Below are 12,651 nucleotides of genomic sequence, written 5' to 3'. Positions count from 1 at the left end.
AAACACAGGTGTTACAATATATATATATATATATATATATATATATATATATATATATATGTATATACATATAATTCATATAATTAATTAATCATTTTAAACCTATCATGGATTTATAGTTATCTTTTAATTAGTCTTATAATTAAATTTATTATTAATTCCTTAAGGATAATTCATTTAATTAATCTTATAACTAAATATTATCTTTCCAAAATTATCTTCTAATATTTAGGGTTTTTATTTTAATCATCTAAGGTATCAAAAATCGATTTTGATAGATTGAAAGATAGATAATCACCAAAATTAACCACACAAATCAAATTAGGCAAGAAAAATACCGAATTACGGATTTGGACTAAGTTCACGTTGTGATAGAGGGCCTGTCATGTCGTGAGAAACTTTTTTTTTTCTTTTAAAATCAGATTTTTTCAATTCATCTCATGTTTTTATTTTAATCATCGATGTTAAATTGTTATTAAACTATTTTCTAGCTGTTTTAAACTACTTTTCTTTTAAACTATATTTACACCAATATATTTATATAAGTAAGACTTGAAGAACTTAGGACTGATAGCTCGCCTTACTTCCTATTCTTGTTTGATTGTGGTCTTAGGGTATACTGTTATCTGTCCGGCTATCGTTGAATTCTTAGTTATATATATCATATATATTTGTGTTAGATATGAAAGTCTTCACCTTATTCAATACCTTTGTAAATCAAAGGCATGCAATTCCACACTCTATTTAACTATAATAGGTATAGTTAAGACTACTGCTCATTACCCCTATCAATATGATACTCACTATAATTACTACTATAAGTAAATACATGGTAAAGAGAACAGTCTATATACTATACTAAAAGTTCACTATACTATAATACAAGAGAATACATTAATCCAGAATGTGACACAGTATCCCTCTATACGACACTCTACTGCGCGAATATCATGTAACTAGATCTTTCCAGAAGGAAAGCAACACTACATGTATAGATCTATACAGGACGGACACTATTACATCCCGAATATTAACTACAGTCCGAGCCGACTAGGCCCAGGAGTGACAATATATCGCTACACTACGTATAACCGGGAAGGTCATCGGACTATCTATTATCACTCATTTTGGTTACATGAGAGATCACATCCATATCCAAATTAACACACTAAGAATTAAAGTGTAACAACCCGAAGTTCGTACCATTATTTGTAACCCTTTTCGTTAATAAATTTGTCGTTTTCGATTTCGTTTCCGTTACATCATTAAATTAAGTCATAATTGTGGGACTTCTATTATGACTTAATGAGTGTCACATGTTTAGCACTCATATTAACACTTCATATTAGTAATCAGAAACATTTTAGAATCGACCATATTGGGTTACGGTAACTTAATCGGGTGCGACGAAAAGCACCGTATAACGCCGGTATCGGGTAGAATTCCACTGTGTCCAAATCTTAATCACTATTTAAGGTGGTCTTAGCTTCCATTTTAAGTTGTTGCTCTCTCTCTCTCTCACTACTCTCTTTAACCTCTCGCCTCAATCCAAATTCAAGGTTCAAAAACAGCAATTTAAGGCTCAAATTCATCAAGGTAACTTCCCTAACTCATTGTATAGCACCTTTAGCCTTCAAATCTGAGTTCAAATAATCAATTAGGACCATTTTCATGTGTTTACGGCCCTGGAACATGCTTGGGCTGTAAACACACATTTAAGGGGTTTTTGAGCCTTTAAACCCTTCCAAACCAACTTTGGGACTTAGATATAACTTTATGGTTTACCAATTCGGAATTAGAACACATGGAACATGATTTTTGAGGAGTTACATGATTTTACTGCCCAAGAACATGCTTGGGCCGTAAACTCATATTCATGGGGAGTAAAATCACATTTGAGTGTTTAAAAGCCACTTAAACACACCAATGACCTTGGAATAAATTCGAGAACCAAGCACAATTGATTTAGGGGCCTTAAACTAGATGGAAACAACCCCATGGAGAGTTCACATCTTTAAATCCCCAAGAATGAGTTCCTGGGCTGTGAACTCACTTACACAAGTTATATGGTGCTTAAATCTCATTCTAGGGCTTGGATAAATTGTTAGAATAACATGTGATTAGTCTAAGGCCATTAAATCATCAATTTACGGGGACTATAGGAGCTTATGGCCGTAAACTCCATGTTTAGGGCCGTAAACTCCCTTTGATGGTGTTATTGGTGATTTAATTCATTCCTAATCCTTAGATAAATTCATCCCAACATTTCCCCAAGTGTTTCAAGGCCATTTAGCATCCAAAAACACCACTTATGAGTTCACGGCTGTGAACTCATGTGGGTGTGGTGTTTAGGGCCGTAAACTCCCTAAGGAGTTTACTCTTGAAGTCCCAAATCATTATCCCATCCATACACGTCCGTAGATGTCACCCGGGTCACTCCAAACACTTGAATTGAAGTGTTTTCGCATTTTGGAGTGTATTATCATATCCAATTAGTCATTTAAAGTATAATTAGATACATTTGTATACCATTTCATATTAAATAGGAACCTCGCGCATTATCAAGCCCCAAACCGTCACATACCATCCAAACCGTCGCATTTTCTCGTCTAGTGAGTTCATACCCCTACCCATTTTCACTGTTTTCAGGGGGAATATAAGCAAAGTACAAGTAATACTTGTACTCAAAACTTGTTTTATATACATTGTGTTTCATGTAACATATACTTTTAACTCTGACAGTCGTAACAAGCAACCGTTTGAACCTACAGGACACATTATCATGTTATTTGTGAAATACATTATAAATTGTAGTATTTATATTTTCACAAATATTTTTCCCACATTATAATAGTTCAAAGTATAACAATTGAACATGATTTTGTCCTCGGTAACACTCCACAGTGATACGCAAGTGGAGGATAGTCATTTGATCTTTCAGTATTATTACTAGTAAATTTGTTATTCTTATAAATTGGAGACACGTCCTCGGAGAACACTCCACAGAGATACGCGAGTGGAGGACTGCCTCTGTAACTAGAATCTCTTAGGTAGGGAGCGTGACTTGAGTGTATAGATCTATACAGGACTAACTATCCTGCACGTGGCTGCTAGCTACAGCCGAACCAAAAGGTTAAAGGGTGACAAAATTCATAAAAGATATTGGCCACGTCTCGAGTCATATCTAGTCTTTAGTATGGTTATAAAACTCGCAGTTTGGATAACAGAGATTTACTATATAGTAATAATGGGTTTAGTAACTAGTTTACTTGGTAATTATTAGTTTTATAAATGTGTTAAAACTAATACATTTTCAGTGTACATCTTTTGAATTACATTTGGGATTTGGTGAACTAACACACACTTTACAAGGATAACCAGGTTTTCAGTATACATCTTTCACATTAGGAAAATATGGGATTTTCCTGGGATCACAGTTAAACATAACCGAAACCGTGTAACCTAACAGTTAACCAAACATTACTTTTAAGAAAATATGGGATTTTTTTGGGTCATAACATTTTCAGAAACCAAAAGGAAACTTGTACATTTTCACTAAATAAAACCGCTTATGAACTCACCAGCTTTATGCTGATTTTCAAACTGCTTGTATTCTTAGGTCCACGTTAGACAGGTACCCGATGATCCATTTTGGCGAAGATGGAGTGGGTAGAAGACACGTCCTACTTTTGTTCATATATACTATGTATCACACTTGTACAACTTACTTTTGAAGAAATGTAAACTTTTATATGTAATGTAATGGTTGTTTACTTTACTTACTATGTGCACTGGATTTGATACTCAACGTGGGGTCCACCCCGGAAATGTTTCCGCCTTCGGTTTTCGGGGTGTGACAGATTAGTATCAGAGCCCTCGTTTATAGTGAATGAAGTATACCAAACCTTACATGGTATAAAACTATAAACACTAAGGGGTCTAAGTGCTCTAAACTAAAAGTATACTTCAAAATATAAGTATTTTCAAAAAGTATACAAGTATACCTAACGATCGAGATCCGTAACTACAAGTAGAGAAAAACATATGTGACAACCTGAAATTTTCCATTCTAATCAAACCATTTCTATCCAATAGAAGTAGAGCAGTTACAGTAAGAATTCAGACTTAGAAGATAAGTTTGGCAGTTTCAGGGTTTTACACCAAAAAGGGTTATTCGGAGAGTGGTTGCACTAGGATTTTGTGCAACACTGTAAATTCCATTACCCTAGATCATTAGAATCTATTCCGAGAATAGAAATATTTTCTGCCAAAATATTTCAGGACTATAAATAGTTTTCTGAACCAAATTCATTCATTATTCACAATTCCAACTAGAGAAAAGCCATTTTCTCTCTGACGGATCTTCGGGATTTTATCCCAAATTGTGAGTAACTCTTTCTAGAAGTTTTAGAAAGCTTTAAATGTGTTCATAACATAGATTACATAGCTAAATCATCCGATTTAGGAGTTTACTTCCCAAGGTGTTCTTGAGCGGTAAACTCCCGAAACCGAACCTAGATTGTCCCCCGTGCTTAGTAACTACCTTGGACATGTATAGGAGTGTCTTAGGTACAAGAAATCAGCCAAGAAACACCCAAAAGTTAGGAGTTTACGACCCAAAATGTTCTATGGCCGTAAACTCCCTTAAAACATGCTCAAATGGTGTTTTTAAGGCACCTAAAGCTTGGACTTCATGTTAGACAAATACCCTAAAGTATCTAGGACCTAAAAAACATAAGGAAAGCACATGTGTTGAAGAGTTTACGGCCAAGAGTAATTCTTGGGCCGTAAACTCCTTTAAAGGGGTCAAAGGACACCCTAAACACTTCCTAAGGCCAAGGGACAATTTTGACAAGTACCTAGATGAGTTATGGACTAGCTAACACATTTAGAACCCCATGTTTGAGGGAGTTTACGGCCCAAGATGTTATATGGCCGTAAACTCCAAGAAATGGTACCAAATGGTGCCATAAACTCTTCCAAAGCCAAGTACAAAAGCCTAGAATTGTTCCTAGTTATTATAGGGACTTGATAGCACCATAATCACCCTCCCAAGGGAGTTTACGGCCGTAAACTCCAAGGGAAAAGGGTCTTTGGGCCGTAAACTCCCCAAAGGAGTCAATATGGTGCCCAAACACTTGTATATGCCTTGAAACAATTCCCACTAAGGTTGTAGTAATTGAAAGTACAATCCCAAGCCTTGGTTGGGAGTTTACGGCCAGGAACTTACTTCCTTGGGTTGTAAACTCCAATGAATATGGTCTTTTGACCTTAAACTCACATTAGGGGCATTGCACTCCTTTGTTGCAACCCATTAGCCTCCTAGCACTTGACCAAAAGTGTTTTCCTCGCGTTTAACTGTTATTACTTGTATAATTAGTGTTATAATCACTAATTATTTGTATACATATGTTTTCATATATAATTAGGATCATTGTGTGTGTCTAAGTCTCCACTTGACACTAAGCACTTGTCTGATCCTTCCGTACGATAACAGTCCGTTCAATTCCAGTCACTTAATGCAGGTGAGGTCATACCCCTTAACTAATGTTTTAAACTCTTTTTAAATGTTTTAGGGGTGGGGGGGATACAAGTAGAATCATGCTACTTATTATGTCAATCACATGTGATTAACAAGTAGGATTATATTACTTATTACATCAATCACATGTGATTAATATACAGCATTCAAATGATTTGGCTACTCATTAGCCGTTTTACCAAAAAGTTTCCTTCAAATGACTTTTTATAAACATTTTATATGTTTTAAACTCCTTTTTACACTGTACAGCTTACTCCGTACATTTCCTTTCAAACTTATTTACAACTGTGTTTCAAACAAATGTTTCCTTATACTTAAACTGTTTTATTATACTTATGCCTTCAAATTGTTTTATAGATTGACATCAAGTCGATCTTTTCTTAAAATAATACTTATATTTCAAATGTCTTACAAAACTTATTTATGATTTTATATTATAAATTGCATGCCTCTATATGTATAGTTATATAAGAAATGTTTAAAAGACTTAGGAAGGCTATCCACCCTATTTCCTTTTCGCGCCTTGAGATGTGGTGTGGTGGGATATTGGGTATTCGTCCAAAGGTCGTTTAAATATTAGTTATATATCATGTGTACATATATAGTCATAAAAGGTCCTTCCAGTTCAACATATGCCCTTGAGTAGCAAGGGTATACATCCATGTACATACGTACCACTTAGATTACTAGAAAGCTACCATATGGGTAGTTCAGTAAGATACTAGAACCATTACTAGAACGCGATATCATACAATGAGTCAGTTCATTCATGAGTCAATACTTTCTAGAACATTTCAATACAGTACATATACAACTATATTAGGACGAGAACATATACAACTATACTTGGACGAGAACATATACAACTATACTAGAACGATTACATTACAATACTTGCTAGATAGAGAGAACACACATTACAACTAGCACACGTAGAACATTACAGTACACTACTGTACTATTACATGATCGCTCTTACTTGAGTACAATTACATGATCACACTTACATGAGTACACTTACATATACATAGAATAGACGTCACTAGGTGCTATAGCACGGAACCAGTTCAGGATCTAATTATAATGATGAATCACACCGAAATTGTGATAGTTATATCGAGTATACATGATCATTCAGTAATGTGGATGCTCACGGCTTGCATTCATGCAGGGGTCGTGGGTAGGTCCCAAAATCCCTTTGATAGGGGAGCGTATAGTCTGGGATCTAGACATCACATTATACCTTATCCCTTAAGGCAGTTGAGTACCGATGTAGTTATTTTAATTAAATACTACAGTACTTGGAAGTATTACCCTAGATTTAAGGTAATAGGTACGGTTGTAGTTCGACACTACACCATAGTACTACATTTATTTTCCATTACATATTTTTAGTGATAACCTCACTTAAACATTATTGTACAAATTATATTTTTGAATAATGATAGTTATACTTTGGAAAATACATCCTCTTACAAGAGACACACATACATTCAGAACAGTTGAGTCTTGGTAGAAGACTACATTCAGAACAGTTAGGTCTTGGTAGAAGACTCCTTTTGTCACTAATAGGAATCATAAGGATTCTAGGGTTTTTCAAACACTTACAGTTCATATACACTTTCAATACTTTCAATACATATACTTACATATTCTTACATACAAATTAAGACACTAAATACTTATGATCTCACCAGCTTTAAAGTTGATACTCACTTTCAAAATTACTTGTATCCTCAGGTCATCATAGACAGGTACCGATGCAAGGAAAAAGGAAGATGGAGCTTGTTCAAGACTTATCTTTCATTTTGATTTATGCTTTAGTGTTTATCAAAATTTGACAAAACACATTTGTATAATAATTATATTATTAATGCAATCGATGATGTTGTTGCTTGTTTACTACTTTACATTGTTGTTGATATATACATGACGTCCTCCACCCCAGAACGTTTCCGTCGTTCCTGGTTTTGGGGTGTGACAACATAAGTAAAGGGGTGTTGTATACTGTGGTTAAACCTGGGCAGTTATGTAGTCGTGTCTAGGATCAATATAGCCTGGCCAACTATATTCATTCGAGACACGACCAACATGTGCTTGGGAGTGACTATGGTGTGCGACATACCTAAAACTTACCTGTGACAACTGTCAATTCAGGTCATTCTCGGATTCATGCATCTTTATAAAAACCATTCATGCACAACATGCCATGACCTAGTAGTATAAATTAGGTCAAAAATCTTGCATAAACTAGGATCCAGCTAAGGTCTAGGACTAATATACTTGATACTTACAATTCTAGTAAGTTGCTTAGTTACAATAGGAAATGCCAATACTATAATTAGAATAAAGCTCAAGCTTTGTTATAATTGAAATAGGGTATAAAACCCTAAAAATAAATTAAAACATTCTAATTATACTTCAACATGTTGTTGAATATCAAACAATATTCCAAAAACCCTAAAGAGCCAAAAATCCAAATTTATAAATCTTAAAGCTTAAAAACTTCATAAAATTTGGCTATAAACTTCCTAATATCAAATTTTTCTTAATCAAATTATGGATTATACCAATGAAAAAGAAATATAAATTATCATGCATTAATCATAAGTTATTAGTTAAAAACAAGATTTTTAAATAAATCAAAAATTGCTTAAAGAATCACTTTTATAAAAGTTAGATTTTTATAAAAATTAAGGAGGGATTTTTTATAAAATTTGAATTTAGGAGGGAGGAGGATTTAATGCCTCAAAAATCTGGCCATCTCCCCTCTCCCCATGCACTCTCTTCCCAAAACTCATGATTAAACTCAAACCCACACTCCACCTCTTCTCTCTTCACTCTTCTCACTTCACTCTCTTCACACACTTCACTCTCTTCCTCTCTCTCTCTAAACTCACGAAATTTCTCTCATTTCTCTGCCAAATTTCAAAACTTTGAAGACCTTCAAGTGTTCTTACTTCTCTCAAGATAATAACCAAGGTAAACAACATCATCTTCTTCCATAATTTCATGATTCTACTTCTTTTCCTTCTTAGTTTTCTCTTCTTTTCGGATTCTATGCCATTCCATGGCTAGAAATCTTTATTTTTCCCTTGTGGTTTGTATATACTCACCATAACACAACGCATGTGTTAGAGATGGTGAAAATCCGGGATCAAACCCATGCAAGGAGTGAAAAAGATGCACATATGATCATGTGACATCAAAACCTAATATTTCATGTTCTTCTTCATTTCTTTTGTGTTCATGCATGACCAAAAGCATTTAAACAATTTCTAGTACATCTTGGATGCTCATTCATTCCATGCATGTGTTAGAAATCGGACTTTACAAAAGGCATGCATGGTGTTCTTGTTGAAATACCCTAATAATGCACACAAACAAACATGCAATCTGCCAGATTACTTTCTTCGACTTTGAGCAGCCATAACTCAGTCATTTCTTAACCAAATCATGATATTATTTTCGTATTGGTTAGTTCCACGAGTTAACTTTCAAACCCAACTGGTCTCACTGTAAAATATTAAATAGATTTTACAAAAAGGTTGCGCATACAACTCTTCTTTTGTGATCACTATTTTTACCTTGCTTAAACAATGGCCTTAAACCCAACCATAAATCTGAGGAAAAATACCTTAGAAACTTAACATATCTAGTGAATGATGGTTGAAATTTCATGGCTTAAAACCTCACTAAATGGACTACACAAATTCATGAACTTCAGCCACATTTACACTTCATGCATTATTGCATGCAACTTTTCTTAAATTGTTTGGAATCATTACCCTCATTTCTCTTTTGAATACATTCTTAACATTTTTCCTTTTGAAAGCCCTTGCATGCATGAGATAATCTGGAAAATTTCAAATGCTTTTGTTATTTCTTTGATTTATTAGAATTATTGCTAAAACCAAGGGCATAAATCATATAAAATACTTCCAGAGGACAATAAAACCTAAATAAATTCATGGATGATCCTTATGGGGAATAGTGACCCCTCACCAAATTTTAGCAATTTTTGTTACTGTTTAATGCGATTTCTAATTTTCTTTTGTTTAGGGCATGATAAATTACAAAACCACTTTAGAGATGTGAAAATTATATCTAAAAATTTTCAAATACCTTACCTGTGATGGGTGATGCTAGAAAATTATTTCAAGATTTTTCATCATGTCTTACTATTTTTCCCAATTTTTGGTAATTATAATGGTCTAAAAATGGGAAAAATAGTTCGGATTATCCAAAATTCATGAAAGTTTACCAGGATATCATATTATACAGTAGGAGGTTACAAAAAAAAAATTTAGGATTTTTCTCTACTGTAAACTATTTTTCTCTTATTTTCTAAAGTTAATTGCATTAAAATGCACTTAAATACACATAAATACCGAAGACCAGTTTATACATTATGAAAACCACTTTTGATATTTTTCCCAAGTTATTTACACTGTAAATGATGTTAAAAAAATTTATGGTGATTTATTTTAACTGTTTAGTATTATTTCTTTAATTTATGACTATTTAAACAAATAAAACAAGGAAAAATAGAAATACCCACTGAAAAATATCTTTTATATTTTTCCTAGTCTAGTTATGTATAATAACAGTTAAATAAAAAGTTTGGGTAATTTTGGAAACTGTTTTCTATTTATTTCAATTTTTATTGGAATAAATGCTCAAAAATCATAAAATATAATTAAACAGCTTGGAAATCCATTTTTATAATTTTCCCAGCTTAGTATTTTGTAATAGCAGTTAAATAAAAAGTTTGAGAATTTTTTCCCTCGAATGCTTTTTTTGTGAATTTATGTTGTTATAGAGACTTAAAATTTGGAAAATTAACCTTCCAAGGTTGTAATTAATCACACGACTTGTAAAATTTTAATATTTCAGAAAAAGTGTAATCCATTGATATAAAATCCAATACTAAAATATAAATTGGCATTTCCCTATATGTAGAGTTTAGTATATTAGCATTAGATATCGACATGGAAACTCACTAGTGTGTGTGTTTGATGTCGTAGGATCCCGGTAATAAGACGTTGGTGCATCACGAAGTACCGCTTGTGCCTACACGAAATACCGTGAGTATTCACGCACTCCCTTATTTTCGGTTTTTATGTTTTGGTGTGGAAAAGCATGTCCAGAAAAACTACTGTTTGCATTTTGTATTTAAATTGGTTATTATCAAACATGATTGCTATTGTATTGCTATGTTTCTTTATGTATGTCTATGCAACACGGAACATGAGAACTTATCGTACTAAGGCCCTTCCCTTATCTCTAACCATTAACTCTTTGAGCCAATGGTCATTATGGATAGCGCTATTAGGAATTGACAACTCCTCACTCGCCCGAATCGCTGGAGTGCATGATACCATATTCATCTATGGAACGATAAGCATAGATCTCGATAGGGCTTCAGTCATAGGTTTGGTTAAGACTCATTGTTTGCTCATACACATACAAACTCGTTTCTCGTTATAGCAATAAACTTGTATTCATTAATAGCAATCAACTTATTTATCATTGAAGCAATGTACTTGTATTTACGAAAAGCCTTATTGTACGCTCGATTTTATAAACTTGTGAACTCACCAACTATTTTCATAGTTGACGCTCGTTTTACATGCTTTTTCAGGAAATAATTAGTAAGTGGATGTAAAGATGCATCATCATAGAGCATGCTGCATCGTGTTGAAGCTATTATGAAGTTATATTTTGAACAATGTTATTTTGAAAAACTTGTATTTTCTTTGTTTTTAAGCTATGGGTTGTAAACTTTAAATACTGCTATGGTTATGTATCTTTATCTTTTGTAATGAAACCGTTATCGCTGTCATACCTTGCATTTCCGCTTTATTGGGGTGTGACAGAAGTGGTATCAGAGCTAAAGTTATAGAGAACATCGGTTTTCTTTAAGAAAACACAACCTATAACTAAAACTTACAAAGAAATTCTTGTTACATCAAACATATTACAAGTATAATTAGGTCGGGAGTTGTATTATTGGACCTCAATTAAACATAGCCTGATCACCTATGTTTAATTAAGGAAAGATTTATACAAAGCCTAAGCTAATTATAATGGGAATATGTTCAACAAAAATATTTGAGAAAACTTTATTTCAAAAATTCAAACGGTTAATTTTGGTGTGTGTAAGCATTGCATATTCTAGGCATACATTGTCATTTATTTCATATCCCATTGAAACTATGTCTCAGTCCACTATGTCAACATCGTCATCTTCCCGCGCTGCCGCCTCAGCCGATGAGTCCGGCTACGTCACTATTATCCCTCGACGTAATCCCCCCGCCTCGGTAGAAGAAGACCCATCAGAGGACACGGAAGATACATGGAACTCATTGGAGATCAGCAATGACAACGCCCTGAGTCAACGACGCGAGGCATCACCTTCATCGGTGTTGCCACTGCCATTGCTTTATGGACTTCGCATTCGGAGGACGGCGAGGAAAAGTGTTCCCATTCTAGGAAGGATAGCTACCAGCTCAGCAGGATTTGGCATGGCAGGACCCAGCGGAGCAGGACCCAGCGTTGCACGACCGAGAGCACCCTCACCACAGCAAGTCATAGGGATACCTGTCTAATAGCCAGGTATGACCCCGGAGGAGTTCTGGAGGATGCATTTGATGGCAGCGGATCTACGCCACAGTCTCGCAGTGATAGCTGGGCACCAGGAGGTATTGAACGAAGTGATGATAGGGATGGAAATCCTGTTTCAGCATTCGATGGAGGCTACTGACACTGCTAGTGCTGCTAGACGAGAGAACCATGTCAGGAAGGCCTAATCGTGAGCGCCCACAAAACAAAACACCCGATGTTGCTCAAGTTGTAGCACAACAGCTCATGGAAGCAATGCCAAACATTGTTACTCAAGCAACTAGAGGACTTAATGCAAACCAAGGAAGTAGTGGAGGAAACCGGGGAAACAATGAAAGAGAATGCAACTACAACTCCTTTATGGCCTGTAAACCTAAGGAGTTCCATGGAAAGGAAGGTGCGGTTGGGTTACTGAAATGGGTTGACAGCATGGAGTCGGTCCTTCACATTAGCAAATGCCTCGAACACAACAAAGTTGAGTATGC

This window comes from Lactuca saligna, chromosome 5 (genome assembly GCF_052625555.1).
Source record: "Lactuca saligna cultivar CGN05327 chromosome 5, ASM5262555v1, whole genome shotgun sequence".
Lineage (NCBI taxonomy): Eukaryota > Viridiplantae > Streptophyta > Magnoliopsida > Asterales > Asteraceae > Lactuca > Lactuca saligna.
The sequence above is the reverse complement of the archived record's forward strand: the minus strand, read 5'-3'. Positions refer to the sequence as shown.